Below are 18282 nucleotides of genomic sequence, written 5' to 3'. Positions count from 1 at the left end.
ACCCTGTATGGGTTTTTATACCCCAATGGAGTAATGCAGAGGCTCTGCCTAATTCCAGACATGGATTACCTATCCATTATGGGTCTCCAGGGATGACATACAATACATACAAAGTCCGTTACACATATTATAGCAATCCCCGCTGCCGCAGCTGTTCTTAATCTGACATATCTCATGCCGGAGACAGCGCTTCCGGCGTCATCGTCTTTAGCCGGATATGACGTTTGCGTTCCAAAAGATATGCGTCTGGTGACCATCACCGGATGTGAAGTATGCGTTCCATTTGCCGATTTGCGTTCCACGCTGTACGGAAGTGGAGTTAATGTCACTCCGTTTTCTCTGTCTAATGTCCTTTGATAGCGTGGATAGCAGCATATATTCTATTCAAAGTGCAGGTGCTTATGTGTCCTCGGGAGAAGGGGCATAAAATTCAAGATATTAGCGAGAATCATGTTTAGCATATCTTTAAAATGGTAACGGATAAAAACATTACATTAATATCAAACAGAATATAAATATAATAAAAAATTGATAAAAATCATAGAAACCATTTAGTCTCAAAATCCTTATTTAGTCCTCCAGGTATGAGTGTCCCATAATTAAAAATTATGGACATCTCACATTTCGCTAATTTCTTATTAAAATCTCCCCTTCTTGTACCTGGGGTTACTTTTTGTAAAATATAAAAAAAAAATTATTTCCTTAGTATTGCACTGGTGGGAATTTTTAAAATGTGCTGATAACGCATGCACATCTAGACCTTTCTTAATATTCCTAAGATGTTCGCTGAGTCTGATTTTGAACGGTCTTGTAGTTCTGCCAATATAGAACTTGGAACAATTACATTCGATAGCATATATCACATTGTTCGAATGACAAGTCAAGAAATCTCTTATTTTGAAAATTTTGCCATTAATCTCGAGCACCTCTTTTTTCATTCCAAAAGTATTGGGTATATTTTTACATCCAACACAATCCCCGCATCGATAAAAACCTTTAGATGAAACAATCGATTTTTGGGGGGAAGGTGGGCACATGCTTTGGACTAGTTTATTCTTCAGATTCGGTGCTCGTCTGAAGATAATGTTGGGGACTGGGGGGATTTTATCTCCAACCACCGGATCCTTTTGGAGAAGGGACCAATGTTTTTTGAGTATTTTTTTAACACTAAAGTGCTGAGATGAAAAATTGGTTATAAAAGACCACTTAAAACGTTCGGATTGATCACGTTCAGTCTTTCTTTTTTTGACCAGCAGATCGTCTCTTTTTAATTGTTCAACTTTAGTTATGGTACTATCTACAGATTTTTCCTCATATCCACTATTCACGAAATTTACTTTCATTTCATCTGCTTGTTTCAAATAGACTGAGGTGTCTGTACAATTTCTCCGAAGTCTCTGTAATTGGCTCATTGGTATGGTATCGAGCCATTGTTGTTGGTGACAACTTTCTTTATTAATGTATGACCTGGAATCTGTTGGTTTTACAAAATTACGTGTCTTAATAGTGCCATCTTCAATATAGATGACTAGGTCCAAAAAGTTGACATGATTTTTACTAATGTCAAAAGACAGTTTAATGCCCCTATCATTAGTATTTAGGTACTCGCAGAAAAGGTCAAGGGTCTCTCTGTCACCCTTCCAAAGAAAAAGAATATCATCTATATACTGCCACCATGAGACCAGGTTTGCCCCATATGGGTGGTGGGACCAGATATAATCGGTCTCCCACGCACCCATAAAAATGTTGGCATAACTGGGGGCAAACCTGGTACCCATGGCGGTCCCCCTCTTTTGTATATAGAAATCCTCCTTGAACAGGAAGTAGTTGTTGTACAAGATAAATTCAATGCCTTTTACCAAAAATTCTTGTAAATTATGTTCTAAATTGGTTCTCTGTAAGGCCTTTTTAACCAAAATTTTCAAAATAAGAGATTTCTTGACTTGTCATTCGAACAATGTGATATATGCTATCGAATGTAATTGTTCCAAGTTCTATATTGGCAGAACTACAAGACCGTTCAAAATCAGACTCAGCGAACATCTTAGGAATATTAAGAAAGGTCTAGATGTGCATGCGTTATCAGCACATTTTAAAAATTCCCACCAGTGCAATACTAAGGAAATAAATTTTTTTTATATTTTACAAAAAGTAACCCCAGGTACAAGAGGGGGAGATTTTAATAAGAAATTAGCGAAATGTGAGATGTCCATAATTTTTAATTATGGGACACTCATACCTGGAGGACTAAATAAGGATTTTGAGACTAAATGGTTTCTATGATTTTTATCAATTTTTTATTATATTTATATTCTGTTTGATATTAATGTAATGTTTTTATCCGTTACCATTTTAAAGATATGCTAAACATGATTCTCGCTAATATCTTGAATTTTATGCCCCTTCTCCCGAGGACACATAAGCACCTGCACTTTGAATAGAATATATGCTGCTATCCACACTATCAAAGGACATTAGACAGAGAAAACAGAGTGACATTACCCCACTTCCGTACAGCGTGGAACGCAAATCGGCAAATGGAACGCATACCTCACATCCGGTGATGGTCACCAGACGCATATCTTTTGGAACGCAAACGTCATATCCGGCTAAAGACGATGACGCCGGAAGTGCTGTCTCCGGCATGAGATATGTCAGATTAAGAACAGCTGCGGCAGCGGGGATTGCTATAATATGTGTAACGGACTTTGTATGTATTGTATGTCATCCCTGGAGACCCATAATGGATAGGTAATCTATGTCTGGAATTAGGCAGAGCCTCTGCATTACTCCATTGGGGTATAAAAACCCATACAGGGTGTCATTCATACACCAGCCTTGAAGAAGATACTTTGTATCGAAACCGGTCGGCTAGCTACACGCTGAGGAGGATTGCAGAGGCTCTCATCACTGCGAAGGAGTTTCCAGGGACGCCTGCTTTGTTACATCTTAAGCTCTTATGGTCTACAATTGCATTGTGGACATGCGCAAATGGTGAGAGTCCTCTGTTATATATCTTGCGTGGATTTTAAAAGGAATTGTTTTTATTAAATAAAACGTATTGCACCATGATGTCTTTCTCATCCCTTTGAGTCTGAAATACGGGAAATAGAAGACAGAGTGGATTCCCTCGGTGGTGAATTATCCCCCTCAAATCACAAGCGCATTTGTCTACTGTTAATCAGGTAGACAAAAAATCTGGAACGAGTCTTCAACATTTAAAGGCGTATCACATTTAAAATTCTCTGTTAACAATATTACACTATTGTGTTTTTTCTTTCTTCTTTTTGGGTGTAACTCACATGAGAACAAGAAAGAATTTATATTAGCGCTGAGGAAACCATTCATATCCTGTATGGTATTGTACAGCACAAAATTGCCATAACGTATAGTGAAAACTGGAAACAACCACTCTGAATGAGCTATCGCCTACCACTTTTTCTATTTCAAAAAGTGGCACAGTCATCAAAAGCAAGCAACATCCATAAGAAACAGAGTTGCCAACTGCCTTCTTGCTGAGAAGAGAGCCCTTTAACTCATCATTGTGGTTGGTGAGTTTGGACACTTTCAAGCACATTTCTCCCATCATTGCCTATAGAAATGATCCCTGAAAGTATAGTCTTAATTCCCATTTGTTGATGGTTTAGCTAGACCATAAGAATCAGTATTTAAAGTAATGGAGACATTTTTGTACCATTTTTGAAAGTGGGTAATCGTATTGTTACCCAATTTTCACAAACATAACCTGCTCCACAAATTGAATGATTAAAGTATACAAACTATAAATGGTTTGTTGTAAGTCTAGAGACATTTTAAAATATAATTATTTAGCAGATTATAATATTGGCATACATAAAGATGTTAGTCTTAAATATCAAACAGAATACTTAGCAATTAAAATAATGCACTAATATTACTATCGAAAATCTATTGGTAATTTCATCATTTCCCACATTGCATTCAAAAATAAATCAGTGGCTTGCAACTGTAAGCAATTCAGCTGTTACTATTTTGCTAATACCCATTTTAAAACAAATACGCTGCAAACTAAATTGTTTTAAATGCATCAGTCCTCACTAAAATAAATCACTTGTACAAGATTAAAAGTCAAACGCAAATACTCATTCAAAAACATTTTTCTCTACTAATCAACGTTCAAATTCAGAAACGTAAAGATATGTAGACCCATATTTACTCAAACACACACAACTACAGCACAAAATTGCCATAACGTATAGTGAAAACTGGAAACAACCACTCTAAATGAACTCTCTCCTACCACTTTTTCTATTTAAAAAAGTGGCACAGTCATCAAAAGCAAGCAACATCCATAAGAAACAGAGTTGACAACTGCCTTCATGCTGAGAAGAGAACACTTTAACTCATCATTGTGGTTGGTGAGTTTGGACACTTTCAAGCTCATTTCTCCCATCATTGCGTATAGAAATGATCCCTGAAAGTATAGTCTTAATTCCCATTTGTTGATGGTTTAGCTAGACCATAAGAATCAGTATTTAAAGTAATGGAGACATTTTTGTACCATTTTTGAAAGTGGGTAATCGTATTGTTACCCAATTTTCACAAACATAACCTGCTCCACAAATTGAATGATTAAAGTATACAAACTATAAATGGTTTGTTGTAAGTCTGGAGACATTTTAAAATAGAATTATTTAGCAGATTATAATATTGGCATACATAAAGATGTTGGTCTTAAATATCAAACAGAATACTTAGCAATTAAAATAATGCACTAATATTACTATCGAAAATCTATTGGTAATTTCATCATTTCCCACATTGCATTCAAAAATAAATCAGTGGCTTGCAACTGTAAGCATTTCAGCTGTTACTATTTTGCTAATACCCATTTTAAAACAAATATGCTACAAAAAAAATTGTTTTAAATGCATCAGTCCTCACAAAAATAAATCACTTGTACAAGATTAAAAGTCAAACGCAAATACTCATTCAAAAACATTTTTCTCTACTAATCAACGTTCAATTTCAGAAACGTAAAGATATGTAGACCCATATTTACTCAAACACACACAACTACAGCACAAAATTGCCATAACGTATAATGAAAACTGGAAACAACCACTCTGAATGAGCTCTCTCCTACCACTTTTTCTATTTCAAAAAGTGGCACAGTCATCAAAAGCTAGCAACATCCATAAAAAACAGAGTTGCCAACTGCCTTCATGCTGAGAAGAGAACCCTTTAACTCATCATTGTGGTTGGTGAGTTTGGACACTTTCAAGCACATTTCTCCCATCATTGCCTATAGAAATGATCCCTGAAAGTATAGTCTTAATTCCCATTTGTTGATGGTTTAGCTAGACCATAAGAATCAGTATTTAAAGTAATGGAGACATTTTTGTACCATTTTTGAAAGTGGGTAATCGTATTGTTACCCAATTTTCACAAACATAACCTGCTCCACAAATTGAATGATTAAAGTATACAAACTATAAATGGTTTGTTGTAAGTCTAGAGACATTTTAAAATAGAATCATTTAGCAGATTATAATATTGGCATACATAAAGATGTTGGTCTTAAATATCAAACAGAATACTTAGCAATTAAAATAATGCACTAATATTACTATCGAAAATCTATTGGTAATTTCATCATTTCCCACATTGCATTCAAAAATAAATCAGTGGCTTGCAACTGTAAGCAATTCAGCTGTTACTATTTTGCTAATACCCATTTTAAAACAAATATGCATCAGTCCTCATAAAAATAAATCACTTGTACAAGATTAAAAGTCAAACGCAAATACTCATTCAAAAACATTTTTCTCTTCTAATCAACGTTCAAATTCAGAATCGTAAAGATATGTAGACCCATATTTACTCAAACACACACAACTACAGCACAAAATTGCCATAACGTATAGTGAAAACTGGAAACAACCACTCTGAATGAGCTCTCTCCTACCACTGTTTCTATTTCAAAAAGTGGCACAGTCATCAAAAGCAAGAAACATCCATAAGGAACAGAGTTGCCAACTGCCTTCATGCTGAGAAGAGAACCCTTTAACTCATCATTGTGGTTGGTGAGTTTGGACACTTTCAAGCACATTTCTCCCATCAATGCCTATAGAAATGATCCCTGAAAGTATAGTGTTAATTCCCATTTGTTGATGGTTTAGCTAGACCATAAGAATCAGTATTTAAAGTAATGGAGACATTTTTGTACCATTTTTGAAAGTGGGTAATCGTATTGTTACCCAATTTTCACAAACATAACCTGCTCCACAAATTGAATGATTAAAGTATACAAACTATAAATGGTTTGTTGTAAGTCTAGAGACATTTTAAAATAGAATTATTTAGCAGAGTATAATATTGGCATACATAAAGATGTTGGTCTTAAATATCAAACAGAATACTTAGCAATTAAAATAATGCACTAATATTACTATCGAAAATCTATTGGTAATTTCATCATTTCCCACATTGCATTCAAAAATAAATCAGTGGCTTGCAACTGTAAGCAATTCAGCTGTTACTATTTGCTAATACCCATTTTAAAACAAATATGCTGCAAACAAAATTGTTTTAAATGCATCAGTCCTCATAAAAATAAATCACTTGTACAAGATTAAAAGTCAAATGCAAATACTCAATCTAAAACATTTTTCTCTACTAATCAACGTTCAAATTCAGAAACGTAAAGATATGTAGACCCATATTTACTCAAACACACACAACTACAGCACAAAATTGCCATAACGTATATTGAAAACTGGAAACAACCACTCTGAATGAGCTCTCTCCTACCACTTTTTCTATTTCAAAAAGTGGCACAGTCATCAAAAGCAAGCAACATCCATAAGAAACAGAGTTGCCAACTGCCTTCATGCTGAGAAGAGAACCCTTTAACTCATCATTGTGGTTGGTGAGTTTGGACACTTTCAAGCACATTTCTCCCGTCATTGCCTATAGAAATGATCCCTTGAAAGTATAGTCTTAATTCCCATTTGTTGATGGTTTAGCTAGACCATAAGAATCAGTATTTAAAGTAATGGAGACATTTTTGTACCATTTTTGAAAGTGGGTAATCGTATTGTTACCCAATTTTCACAATCATAACCTGCTCCACAAATTGAATTAATAAAGTATACAAACTATAAATGGTTTGTTGTAAGTCTAGAGACATTTTAAAATAGAATTATTTAGCAGATTATAATATTGGCATACATAAAGATGTTAGTCTTAAATATCAAACAGAATACTTAGCAATTAAAATAATGCACTAATATTACTATCGAAAATCTATTGGTAATTTCATCATTTCCCACATTGCATTAAAAAATAAATCAGCGGCTTGCAACTGTAAGCAATTCAGCTGTTACTATTTTGCTAATACCCATTTTAAAACAAATATGCTGCAAACAAAATTGTTTTAAATGCATCAGTCCTCATAAAAATAAATCACTTGTACAAGATTAAAAGTCAAACGCAAATACTCATTCAAAAACATTTTTCTCTACTAATCAACATTCAAATTCAGAAACGTAAAGATATGTAGACCGATATTTACACAAACACACACAACTACAGCACAAAATTGCCATAACGTATAGTGAAAACTGGAAACAACCACTCTGAATGAGCTCTCTCCTACCACTTTTTCTATTTCAAAAAGTGGCACAGTCATCAAAAGCAAGCAACATCCATAAGAAACAGAGTTGCCAACTGCCTTCATGCTGAGAAGAGAGCCCTCTAACTCATCATTGTGGTTGGTGAGTTTGGACACTTTCAAGCACATTTCTCCCATCATTGCCTATAGAAATGATCCCTGAAAGTATAGTCTTAATTCCCATTTGTTGATGGTTTAGCTAGACCATAAGAATCAGTATTTAAAGTAATGGAGACATTTTTGTACCATTTTTGAAAGTGGGTAATCGTATTGTTACCCAATTTTCACAATCATAACCTGCTCCACAAATTGAATGATTAAAGTATACAAACTATAAATGGTTTGTTGTAAGTCTGGAGACATTTTAAAATAGAATTATTTAGCAGATTATAATATTGGCATACATAAAGATGTTGGTCTTAAATATCAAACAGAATACTTAGCAATTAAAATAATGCACTAATATTACTATCGAAAATCTATTGGTAATTTCATCATTTCCCACATTGCATTCAAAAATAAATCTGTGGCTTGCAAATGTAAGCAATTCAGCTGTTACTATTTTGCTAATACCCATTTTAAAACAAATATGCTACAAAAAAAATTGTTTTAAATGCATCAGTCCTCATAAAAATAAATCACTTGTACAAGATTAAAAGTCAAACGCAAATACTCATTCAAAAACATTTTTCTCTACTAATCAACGTTCAAATTCAGAAACGTAAAGATATGTAGACCCATATTTACTCAAACACACACAACTACAGCACAAAATTGCCATAACGTATAATGAAAACTGGAAACAACCACTCTGAATGAGCTCTCTCCTACCACTTTTTCTATTTCAAAAAGTGGCACAGTCATCAAAAGCAAACAACATCCATAAGAAACAGAGTTGCCAACTGCCTTCATGCTGAGAAGAGAGCCCTTTAACTCATCATTGTGGTTGGTGAGTTTGGACACTTTCAAGCACATTTCTCCCATCATTGCCTATAGAAATGATCCCTGAAAGTATAGTCTTAATTCCCATTAGTTGATGGTTTAGCTAGACCATAAGAATCAGTATTTAAAGTAATGGAGACATTTTTATACCATTTTTGAAAGTGGGTAATCGTATTGTTACCCAATTTTCACAAACATAACCTGCTCCACAAATTGAATGATTAAAGTATACAAACTATAAATGGTTTGTTGTAAGTCTAGAGACATTTTAAAATAGAATTATTTAGCAGATTATAATATTGGCATACACTAAAATGTTGGTCTTAAATATCAAACAGAATACTTAGCAATTAAAATAATGCACTAATATTACTATCGAAAATCTATTGGTAATTTTATCATTTCCCAAAATGCATTCAAAAATAAATCAGTGGCTTGCAACTGTAAGCAATTCAGCTTTTACTATTTTGCTAATACCCATTTTAAAACAAATACGCTGCAAACAAAATTGTTTTAAATGCATCAGTCCTCATAAAAATAAATCACTTGTACAAGATTAAAAGTCAAATGCAAATACTCAATCAAAAACATTTTTCTCTACTAATCAACGTTCAAATTCAGAAACGTAAAGATATGTAGACCCATATTTACTCAAACACACACAACTACAGCACAAAATTGCCATAACGTATAATGAAAACTGGAAACAACCACTCTGAATGAGCTCTCTCCTACCACTTTTTCTATTTCAAAAAGTGGCACGGTCATCAAAAGCAAGCAACATCCCTAAGAAACAGAGTTGCCAACTGCCTTCATGCTGAGAAGAGAGCCCTTTAACTCATCATTGTGGTTGGTGAGTTTGGACACTTTCAAGCACATTTCTCCCATCATTGCCTATAGAAATGATCCCTGAAAGTATAGTCTTAATTCCCATTTGTTGATGGTTTAGCTAGACCATAAGAATCAGTATTTAAAGTAATGGAGACATTTTTGTACCATTTTTGAAAGTGGGTAATCGTATTGTTACCCAATTTTCACAATCATAACCTGCTCCACAAATTGAATGATTAAAGTATACAAACTATAAATGGTTTGTTGTAAGTCTGGAGACATTTTAAAATAGAATTATTTAGCAGATTATAATATTGGCATACATAAAGATGTTGGTCTTAAATATCAAACAGAATACTTAGCAATTAAAATAATGCACTAATATTACTATCGAAAATCTATTGGTAATTTCATAATTTCCCACATTGCATTCAAAAATAAATCTGTGGCTTGCAACTGTAAGCAATTCAGCAGTTACTATTTTGCTAATACCCATTTTAAAACAAATATGCTACAAAAAAAATTGTTTTAAATGCATCAGTCCTCATAAAAATAAATCACTTGTACAAGATTAAAAGTCAAACGCAAATACTCATTCAAAAACATTTTTCTCTACTAATCAACGTTCAAATTCAGAAACGTAAAGATATGTAGACCCATATTTACTCAAACACACACAACTACAGCACAAAATTGCCATAACGTATAATGAAAACTGGAAACAACCACTCTGAATGTGCTCTCTCCTACCACTTTTTCTATTTCAAAAAGTGGCACAGTCATCAAAAGCAAGCAACATCCATAAGAAACAGAGTTGCCAACTGCCTTCATGCTGAGAAGAGAGCCCTTTAACTCATCATTGTTTTTGGTGAGTTTGGACACTTTCAAGCACATTTCTCCCATCATTGCCTATAGAAATGATCCCTGAAAGTATATTTGTTGATGGTTTAGCTAGACCATAAGAATCAGTATTTAAAGTAATGGAGACATTTTTGTACCATTTTTGAAAGTGGGTAATCGTATTGTTACCCAATTTTCACAATCATAACCTGCTCCACAAATTGAATGATTAAAGTATACAAACTATAAATGGTTTGTTGTAAGTCTAGAGACATTTTAAAATAGAATTATTTAGCAGATTATAATATTGGCATACATAAAGATGTTGGTCTTAAATATCAAACAGAATACTTAGCAATTAAAATAATGCACTAATATTACTATCGAAAATCTATTGGTAATTTTATCATTTCCCAAATTGCATTCAAAAAGAAATCAGTGGCTTGCAACTGTAAGCAATTCAGCTGTTACTATTTTGCTAATACCCATTTTAAAACAAATACGCTGCAAACAAAATTGTTTTAAATGCATCAGTCCTCATAAAAATAAATCACTTGTACAAGATTAAAAGTCAAACGCAAATACTCATTCAAAAACATTTTTCTCTACTAATCAACATTCAAATTCAGAAACGTAAAGATATGTAGACCGATATTTACACAAACACACACAACTACAGCACAAAATTGCCATAACGTATAGTGAAAACTGGAAACAACCACTCTGAATGAGCTCTCTCCTACCACTTTTTCTATTTCAAAAAGTGGCACAGTCATCAAAAGCAAGCAACATCCATAAGAAACAGAGTTGCCAACTGCCTTCATGCTGAGAAGAGAGCCCTCTAACTCATCATTGTGGTTGGTGAGTTTGGACACTTTCAAGCCCATTTCTCCCATCATTGCCTATAGAAATGATCCCTGAAAGTATAGTCTTAATTCCCATTAGTTGATGGTTTAGCTAGACCATAAGAATCAGTATTTAAAGTAATGGAGACATTTTTATACCATTTTTGAAAGTGGGTAATCGTATTGTTACCCAATTTTCACAAACATAACCTGCTCCACAAATTGAATGATTAAAGTATACAAACTATAAATGGTTTGTTGTAAGTCTAGAGACATTTTAAAATAGAATTATTTAGCAGATTATAATATTGGCATACACTAAGATGTTGGTCTTAAATATCAAACAGAATACTTAGCAATTAAAATAATGCACTAATATTACTATCGAAAATCTATTGGTAATTTTATCATTTCCCAAAATGCATTCAAAAATAAATCAGTGGCTTGCAACTGTAAGCAATTCAGCTTTTACTATTTTGCTAATACCCATTTTAAAACAAATACGCTGCAAACATAATTGTTTTAAATGCATCAGTCCTCATAAAAATAAATCACTTGTACAAGATTAAAAGTCAAATGCAAATACTCAATCAAAAACATTTTTCTCTACTAATCAACGTTCAAATTCAGAAACGTAAAGATATGTAGACCCATATTTACTCAAACACACACAACTACAGCACAAAATTGCCATAACGTATAATGAAAACTGGAAACAACCACTCTGAATGAGCTCTCTCCTACCACTTTTTCTATTTCAAAAAGTGGCACAGTCATCAAAAGCAAGCAACATCCCTAAGAAACAGAGTTGCCAACTACCTTCATGCTGAGAAGAGAGCCCTTTAACTCATCATTGTGGTTGGTGAGTTTGGACACTTTCAAGCACATTTCTCCCATCATTGCCTATAGAAATGATCCCTGAAAGTATAGTCTTAATTCCCATTTGTTGATGGTTTAGCTAGACCATAAGAATCAGTATTTAAAGTAATGGAGACATTTTTGTACCATTTTTGAAAGTGGGTAATCGTATTGTTACCCAATTTTCACAAACATAACCTGCTCCACAAATTGAATGATTAAAGTATACAAACTATAAATGGTTTGTTGTAAGTCTAGAGACATTTTAAAATAGAATTATTTAGCAGATTATAATATTGGCATACACTAAGATGTTGGTTTTAAATATCAAACAGAATACTTAGCAATTAAAATAATGCACTAATATTACTATCGAAAATCTATTGGTAATTTTATCATTTCCCAAATTGCATTCAAAAATAAATCAGTGGCTTGCAACTGTAAGCAATTCAGCTGTTACTATTTTGCTAATACCCATTTTAAAACAAATATGCTGCAAACAAAATTGTTTTAAATGCATCAGTCCTCATAAAAATAAATCACTTGTACAAGATTAAAAGTCAAACGCAAATACTCATTCAAAAACATTTTTCTCTACTAATCAACATTCAAATTCAGAAACGTAAAGATATGTAGACCGATATTTACACAAACACACAACTACAGCACAAAATTGCCATAACGTATAGTGAAAACTGGAAACAACCACTCTGAATGAGCTCTCTCCTACCACTTTTTCTATTTCAAAAAGTGGCACAGTCATCAAAAGCAAGCAACATCCATAAGAATTAGAGTTGCCAACTGCCTTCATGCTGAGAAGAGAGCCCTCTAACTCATCATTGTGGTTGGTGAGTTTGGACACTTTCAAGCACATTTCTCCCATCATTGCCTATAGAAATGATCCCTGAAAGTATAGTCTTAATTCCCATTTGTTGATGGTTTAGCTAGACCATAAGAATCAGTATTTAAAGTAATGGAGACATTTTTGTACCATTTTTGAAAGTGGGTAATCGTATTGTTACCCAATTTTCACAAACATAACCTGCTCCACAAATTGAATGATTAAAGTATACAAACTATAAATGGTTTGTTGTAAGTCTGGAGACATTTTAAAATAGAATTATTTAGCAGATTATAATATTGGCATACATAAAGATGTTGGTCTTAAATATCAAACAGAATACTTAGCAATTAAAATAATGCACTAATATTACTATCGAAAATCTATTGGTAATTTCATCATTTCCCACATTGCATTCAAAAATAAATCAGTGGCTTGCAACTGTAAGCAATTCAGCTGTTACTATTTTGCTAATACCCATTTTAAAACAAATATGCTACAAAAAAAATTGTTTTAAATGCATCAGTCCTCATAAAAATAAATCACTTGTACAAGATTAAAAGTCAAACGCAAATACTCAGTCAAAAACATTTTTCTCTACTAATCAACGTTCAAATTCAGAAACGTAAAGATATGTAGACCCATATTTACTCAAACACACACAACTACAGCACAAAATTGCCATAACGTATAATGAAAACTGGAAACAACCACTCTGAATGAGCTCTCTCCTACCACTTTTTCTATTTCAAAAAGTGGCACAGTCATCAAAAGCAAGCAACATCCCTAAGAAACAGAGTTGCCAACTGCCTTCATGCTGAGAAGAGAGCCCTTTAACTCATCATTGTGGTTGGTGAGTTTGGACACTTTCAAGCACATTTCTCCCATCATTGCCTATAGAAATGATCCCTGAAAGTATAGTCTTAATTCCCATTTGTTGATGGTTTAGCTAGACCATAAGAATCAGTATTTAAAGTAATGGAGACATTTTTGTACCATTTTTGAAAGTGGGTAATCGTATTGTTACCCAATTTTCACAATCATAACCTGCTCCACAAATTGAATGATTAAAGTATACAAACTATAAATGGTTTGTTGTAAGTCTAGAGACATTTTAAAATAGAATTATTTAGCAGATTATAATATTGGCATACATAAAGATGTTGGTCTTAAATATCAAACAGAATACTTAGCAATTAAAATAATGCACTAATATTACTATCGAAAATCTATTGGTAATTTTATCATTTCCCAAATTGCATTCAAAAAGAAATCAGTGGCTTGCAACTGTAAGCAATTCAGCTGTTACTATTTTGCTAATACCCATTTTAAAACAAATACGCTGCAAACAAAATTGTTTTAAATGCATCAGTCCTCATAAAAATAAATCACTTGTACAAGATTAAAAGTCAAACGCAAATACTCATTCAAAAACATTTTTCTCTACTAATCAACATTCAAATTCAGAAACGTAAAGATATGTAGACCGATATTTACACAAACACACACAACTACAGCACAAAATTGCCATAACGTATAGTGAAAACTGGAAACAACCACTCTGAATGAGCTCTCTCCTACCACTTTTTCTATTTCAAAAAGTGGCACAGTCATCAAAAGCAAGCAACATCCATAAGAAACAGAGTTGCCAACTGCCTTCATGCTGAGAAGAGAGCCCTCTAACTCATCATTGTGGTTGGTGAGTTTGGACACTTTCAAGCACATTTCTCCCATCATTGCCTATAGAAATGATCCCTGAAAGTATAGTCTTAATTCCCATTAGTTGATGGTTTAGCTAGACCATAAGAATCAGTATTTAAAGTAATGGAGACATTTTTATACCATTTTTGAAAGTGGGTAATCGTATTGTTACCCAATTTTCACAAACATAACCTGCTCCACAAATTGAATGATTAAAGTATACAAACTATAAATGGTTTGTTGTAAGTCTAGAGACATTTTAAAATAGAATTATTTAGCAGATTATAATATTGGCATACACTAAGATGTTGGTCTTAAATATCAAACAGAATACTTAGCAATTAAAATAATGCACTAATATTACTATCGAAAATCTATTGGTAATTTTATCATTTCCCAAAATGCATTCAAAAATAAATCAGTGGCTTGCAACTGTAAGCAATTCAGCTTTTACTATTTTGCTAATACCCATTTTAAAACAAATACGCTGCAAACATAATTGTTTTAAATGCATCAGTCCTCATAAAAATAAATCACTTGTACAAGATTAAAAGTCAAATGCAAATACTCAATCAAAAACATTTTTCTCTACTAATCAACGTTCAAATTCAGAAACGTAAAGATATGTAGACCCATATTTACTCAAACACACACAACTACAGCACAAAATTGCCATAACGTATAATGAAAACTGGAAACAACCACTCTGAATGAGCTCTCTCCTACCACTTTTTCTATTTCAAAAAGTGGCACAGTCATCAAAAGCAAGCAACATCCCTAAGAAACAGAGTTGCCAACTACCTTCATGCTGAGAAGAGAGCCCTTTAACTCATCATTGTGGTTGGTGAGTTTGGACACTTTCAAGCACATTTCTCCCATCATTGCCTATAGAAATGATCCCTGAAAGTATAGTCTTAATTCCCATTTGTTGATGGTTTAGCTAGACCATAAGAATCAGTATTTAAAGTAATGGAGACATTTTTGTACCATTTTTGAAAGTGGGTAATCGTATTGTTACCCAATTTTCACAAACATAACCTGCTCCACAAATTGAATGATTAAAGTATACAAACTATAAATGGTTTGTTGTAAGTCTAGAGACATTTTAAAATAGAATTATTTAGCAGATTATAATATTGGCATACACTAAGATGTTGGTTTTAAATATCAAACAGAATACTTAGCAATTAAAATAATGCACTAATATTACTATCGAAAATCTATTGGTAATTTTATCATTTCCCAAATTGCATTCAAAAATAAATCAGTGGCTTGCAACTGTAAGCAATTCAGCTGTTACTATTTTGCTAATACCCATTTTAAAACAAATATGCTGCAAACAAAATTGTTTTAAATGCATCAGTCCTCATAAAAATAAATCACTTGTACAAGATTAAAAGTCAAACGCAAATACTCATTCAAAAACATTTTTCTCTACTAATCAACATTCAAATTCAGAAACGTAAAGATATGTAGACCGATATTTACACAAACACACACAACTACAGCACAAAATTGCCATAACGTATAGTGAAAACTGGAAACAACCACTCTGAATGAGCTCTCTCCTACCACTTTTTCTATTTCAAAAAGTGGCACAGTCATCAAAAGCAAGCAACATCCATAAGAAACAGAGTTGCCAACTGCCTTCATGCTGAGAAGAGAGCCCTCTAACTCATCATTGTGGTTGGTGAGTTTGGACACTTTCAAGCACATTTCTCCCATCATTGCCTATAGAAATGATCCCTGAAAGTATAGTCTTAATTCCCATTTGTTGATGGTTTAGCTAGACCATAAGAATCAGTATTTAAAGTAATGGAGACATTTTTGTACCATTTTTGAAAGTGGGTAATCGTATTGTTACCCAATTTTCACAAACATAACCTGCTCCACAAATTGAATGATTAAAGTATACAAACTATAAATGGTTTGTTGTAAGTCTGGAGACATTTTAAAATAGAATTATTTAGCAGATTATAATATTGGCATACATAAAGATGTTGGTCTTAAATATCAAACAGAATACTTAGCAATTAAAATAATGCACTAATATTACTATCGAAAATCTATTGGTAATTTCATCATTTCCCACATTGCATTCAAAAATAAATCAGTGGCTTGCAACTGTAAGCAATTCAGCTGTTACTATTTTGCTAATACCCATTTTAAAACAAATATGCTACAAAAAAAATTGTTTTAAATGCATCAGTCCTCATAAAAATAAATCACTTGTACAAGATTAAAAGTCAAACGCAAATACTCAGTCAAAAACATTTTTCTCTACTAATCAACGTTCAAATTCAGAAACGTAAAGATATGTAGACCCATATTTACTCAAACACACACAACTACAGCACAAAATTGCCATAACGTATAATGAAAACTGGAAACAACCACTCTGAATGAGCTCTCTCCTACCACTTTTTCTATTTCAAAAAGTGGCACAGTCATCAAAAGCAAGCAACATCCATAAGAAACAGAGTTGCCAACTGCCTTCATGCTGAGAAGAGAGCCCTTTAACTCATCATTGTGGTTGGTGAGTTTGGACACTTTCAAGCACATTTCTCCCATCATTGCCTATAGAAATGATCCCTGAAAGTATAGTCTTAATTCCCATTTGTTGATGGTTTAGCTAGACCATAAGAATCAGTATTTAAAGTAATGGAGACATTTTTGTACCATTTTTGAAAGTGGGTAATCGTATTGTTACCCAATTTTCACAATCATAACCTGCTCCAAAAATTGAATGATTAAAGTATACAAACTATAAATGGTTTGTTGTAAGTCTGGAGACATTTTAAAATAGAATTATTTAGCAGATTATAATATTGGCATACACTAAGATGTTGGTCTTAAATATCAAACAGAATACTTAGCAATTAAAATAATGCACTAATATTACTATCGAAAATCTATTGGTAATTTCATCATTTCCCACATTGCATTCAAAAATAAATCAGTGGCTTGCAACTGTAAGCAATTCAGCTGTTACTATTTTGCTAATACCCATTTTAAAACAAATATGCTGCAAACAAAATTGTTTTAAATGCATCAGTCCTCATAAAAATAAATCACTTGTACAAGATTAAAAGTCAAACGCAAATACTCATTCAAAAACATTTTTCTCTTCTAATCAACGTTCAAATTCAGAATCGTAAAGATATGTAGACCCATATTTACTCAAACACACACAACTACAGCACAAAATTGCCATAACGTATAGTGAAAACTGGAAACAACCACTCTGAATGAGCTCTCTCCTACCACTGTTTCTATTTAGAAAAGTGGCACAGTCATCAAAAGCAAGAAACATCCATAAGGAACAGAGTTGCCAACTGCCTTCATGCTGAGAAGAGAACCCTTTAACTCATCATTGTGGTTGGTGAGTTTGGACACTTTCAAGCACATTTCTCCCATCAATGCCTATAGAAATGATCCCTGAAAGTATAGTGTTAATTCCCATTTGTTGATGGTTTAGCTAGACCATAAGAATCAGTATTTAAAGTAATGGAGACATTTTTGTACCATTTTTGAAAGTGGGTAATCGTATTGTTACCCAATTTTCACAAACATAACCTGCTCCACAAATTGAATGATTAAAGTATACAAACTATAAATGGTTTGTTGTAAGTCTAGAGACATTTTAAAATAGAATTATTTAGCAGAGTATAATATTGGCATACATAAAGATGTTGGTCTTAAATATCAAACAGAATACTTAGCAATTAAAATAATGCACTAATATTACTATCGAAAATCTATTGGTAATT

General features: G+C 33.1%; 18 non-coding genes across 18 annotated transcripts; all 18 read right to left on the bottom strand.

Moving 5' to 3' along the window:
- Positions 1-3407: 3407 nt before the first annotated feature.
- Positions 3408-3623, bottom strand: LOC146061355 (small nucleolar RNA U3). The gene has a single exon (XR_014470870.1). It is a non-coding gene; the product is annotated as a small nucleolar RNA U3 (small nucleolar RNA).
- Positions 3624-4253: 630 nt separating this feature from the next.
- On the bottom strand, positions 4254-4469 carry LOC146061394 (small nucleolar RNA U3). Its single transcript, XR_014470904.1, has one exon. It is a non-coding gene; the product is annotated as a small nucleolar RNA U3 (small nucleolar RNA).
- A 630-nt stretch (positions 4470-5099) lies between these two features.
- On the bottom strand, positions 5100-5315 carry LOC146060947 (small nucleolar RNA U3). The gene has a single exon (XR_014470515.1). It is a non-coding gene; the product is annotated as a small nucleolar RNA U3 (small nucleolar RNA).
- A 606-nt stretch (positions 5316-5921) lies between these two features.
- On the bottom strand, positions 5922-6137 carry LOC146061402 (small nucleolar RNA U3). Its single transcript, XR_014470911.1, has one exon. It is a non-coding gene; the product is annotated as a small nucleolar RNA U3 (small nucleolar RNA).
- Positions 6138-6766: 629 nt separating this feature from the next.
- LOC146061113 (small nucleolar RNA U3) lies at positions 6767-6983 on the bottom strand. Its single transcript, XR_014470661.1, has one exon. It is a non-coding gene; the product is annotated as a small nucleolar RNA U3 (small nucleolar RNA).
- A 630-nt stretch (positions 6984-7613) lies between these two features.
- Positions 7614-7829, bottom strand: LOC146061071 (small nucleolar RNA U3). The gene has a single exon (XR_014470623.1). It is a non-coding gene; the product is annotated as a small nucleolar RNA U3 (small nucleolar RNA).
- A 630-nt stretch (positions 7830-8459) lies between these two features.
- Positions 8460-8675, bottom strand: LOC146060950 (small nucleolar RNA U3). Its single transcript, XR_014470518.1, has one exon. It is a non-coding gene; the product is annotated as a small nucleolar RNA U3 (small nucleolar RNA).
- Positions 8676-9305: 630 nt separating this feature from the next.
- On the bottom strand, positions 9306-9521 carry LOC146061263 (small nucleolar RNA U3). The gene has a single exon (XR_014470790.1). It is a non-coding gene; the product is annotated as a small nucleolar RNA U3 (small nucleolar RNA).
- A 633-nt stretch (positions 9522-10154) lies between these two features.
- On the bottom strand, positions 10155-10367 carry LOC146061411 (small nucleolar RNA U3). The gene has a single exon (XR_014470917.1). It is a non-coding gene; the product is annotated as a small nucleolar RNA U3 (small nucleolar RNA).
- A 617-nt stretch (positions 10368-10984) lies between these two features.
- Positions 10985-11200, bottom strand: LOC146060936 (small nucleolar RNA U3). The gene has a single exon (XR_014470505.1). It is a non-coding gene; the product is annotated as a small nucleolar RNA U3 (small nucleolar RNA).
- A 630-nt stretch (positions 11201-11830) lies between these two features.
- Positions 11831-12046, bottom strand: LOC146061147 (small nucleolar RNA U3). The gene has a single exon (XR_014470691.1). It is a non-coding gene; the product is annotated as a small nucleolar RNA U3 (small nucleolar RNA).
- Positions 12047-12674: 628 nt separating this feature from the next.
- LOC146061201 (small nucleolar RNA U3) lies at positions 12675-12890 on the bottom strand. Its single transcript, XR_014470735.1, has one exon. It is a non-coding gene; the product is annotated as a small nucleolar RNA U3 (small nucleolar RNA).
- A 630-nt stretch (positions 12891-13520) lies between these two features.
- On the bottom strand, positions 13521-13736 carry LOC146061172 (small nucleolar RNA U3). The gene has a single exon (XR_014470713.1). It is a non-coding gene; the product is annotated as a small nucleolar RNA U3 (small nucleolar RNA).
- Positions 13737-14366: 630 nt separating this feature from the next.
- On the bottom strand, positions 14367-14582 carry LOC146061068 (small nucleolar RNA U3). Its single transcript, XR_014470622.1, has one exon. It is a non-coding gene; the product is annotated as a small nucleolar RNA U3 (small nucleolar RNA).
- A 630-nt stretch (positions 14583-15212) lies between these two features.
- LOC146061146 (small nucleolar RNA U3) lies at positions 15213-15428 on the bottom strand. The gene has a single exon (XR_014470689.1). It is a non-coding gene; the product is annotated as a small nucleolar RNA U3 (small nucleolar RNA).
- A 630-nt stretch (positions 15429-16058) lies between these two features.
- Positions 16059-16274, bottom strand: LOC146061067 (small nucleolar RNA U3). The gene has a single exon (XR_014470621.1). It is a non-coding gene; the product is annotated as a small nucleolar RNA U3 (small nucleolar RNA).
- Positions 16275-16904: 630 nt separating this feature from the next.
- LOC146061002 (small nucleolar RNA U3) lies at positions 16905-17120 on the bottom strand. Its single transcript, XR_014470564.1, has one exon. It is a non-coding gene; the product is annotated as a small nucleolar RNA U3 (small nucleolar RNA).
- A 630-nt stretch (positions 17121-17750) lies between these two features.
- LOC146061387 (small nucleolar RNA U3) lies at positions 17751-17966 on the bottom strand. Its single transcript, XR_014470899.1, has one exon. It is a non-coding gene; the product is annotated as a small nucleolar RNA U3 (small nucleolar RNA).
- Positions 17967-18282: the final 316 nt, after the last annotated feature.

The sequence above is a fragment of the Crinia signifera genome, chromosome 2, assembly GCF_055691185.1.
Source record: "Crinia signifera chromosome 2, ASM5569118v1, whole genome shotgun sequence".
Classification (NCBI taxonomy): Eukaryota; Metazoa; Chordata; class Amphibia; order Anura; family Myobatrachidae; genus Crinia; species Crinia signifera.
The sequence above is the reverse complement of the archived record's forward strand: the minus strand, read 5'-3'. Positions and strand labels throughout refer to the sequence as shown.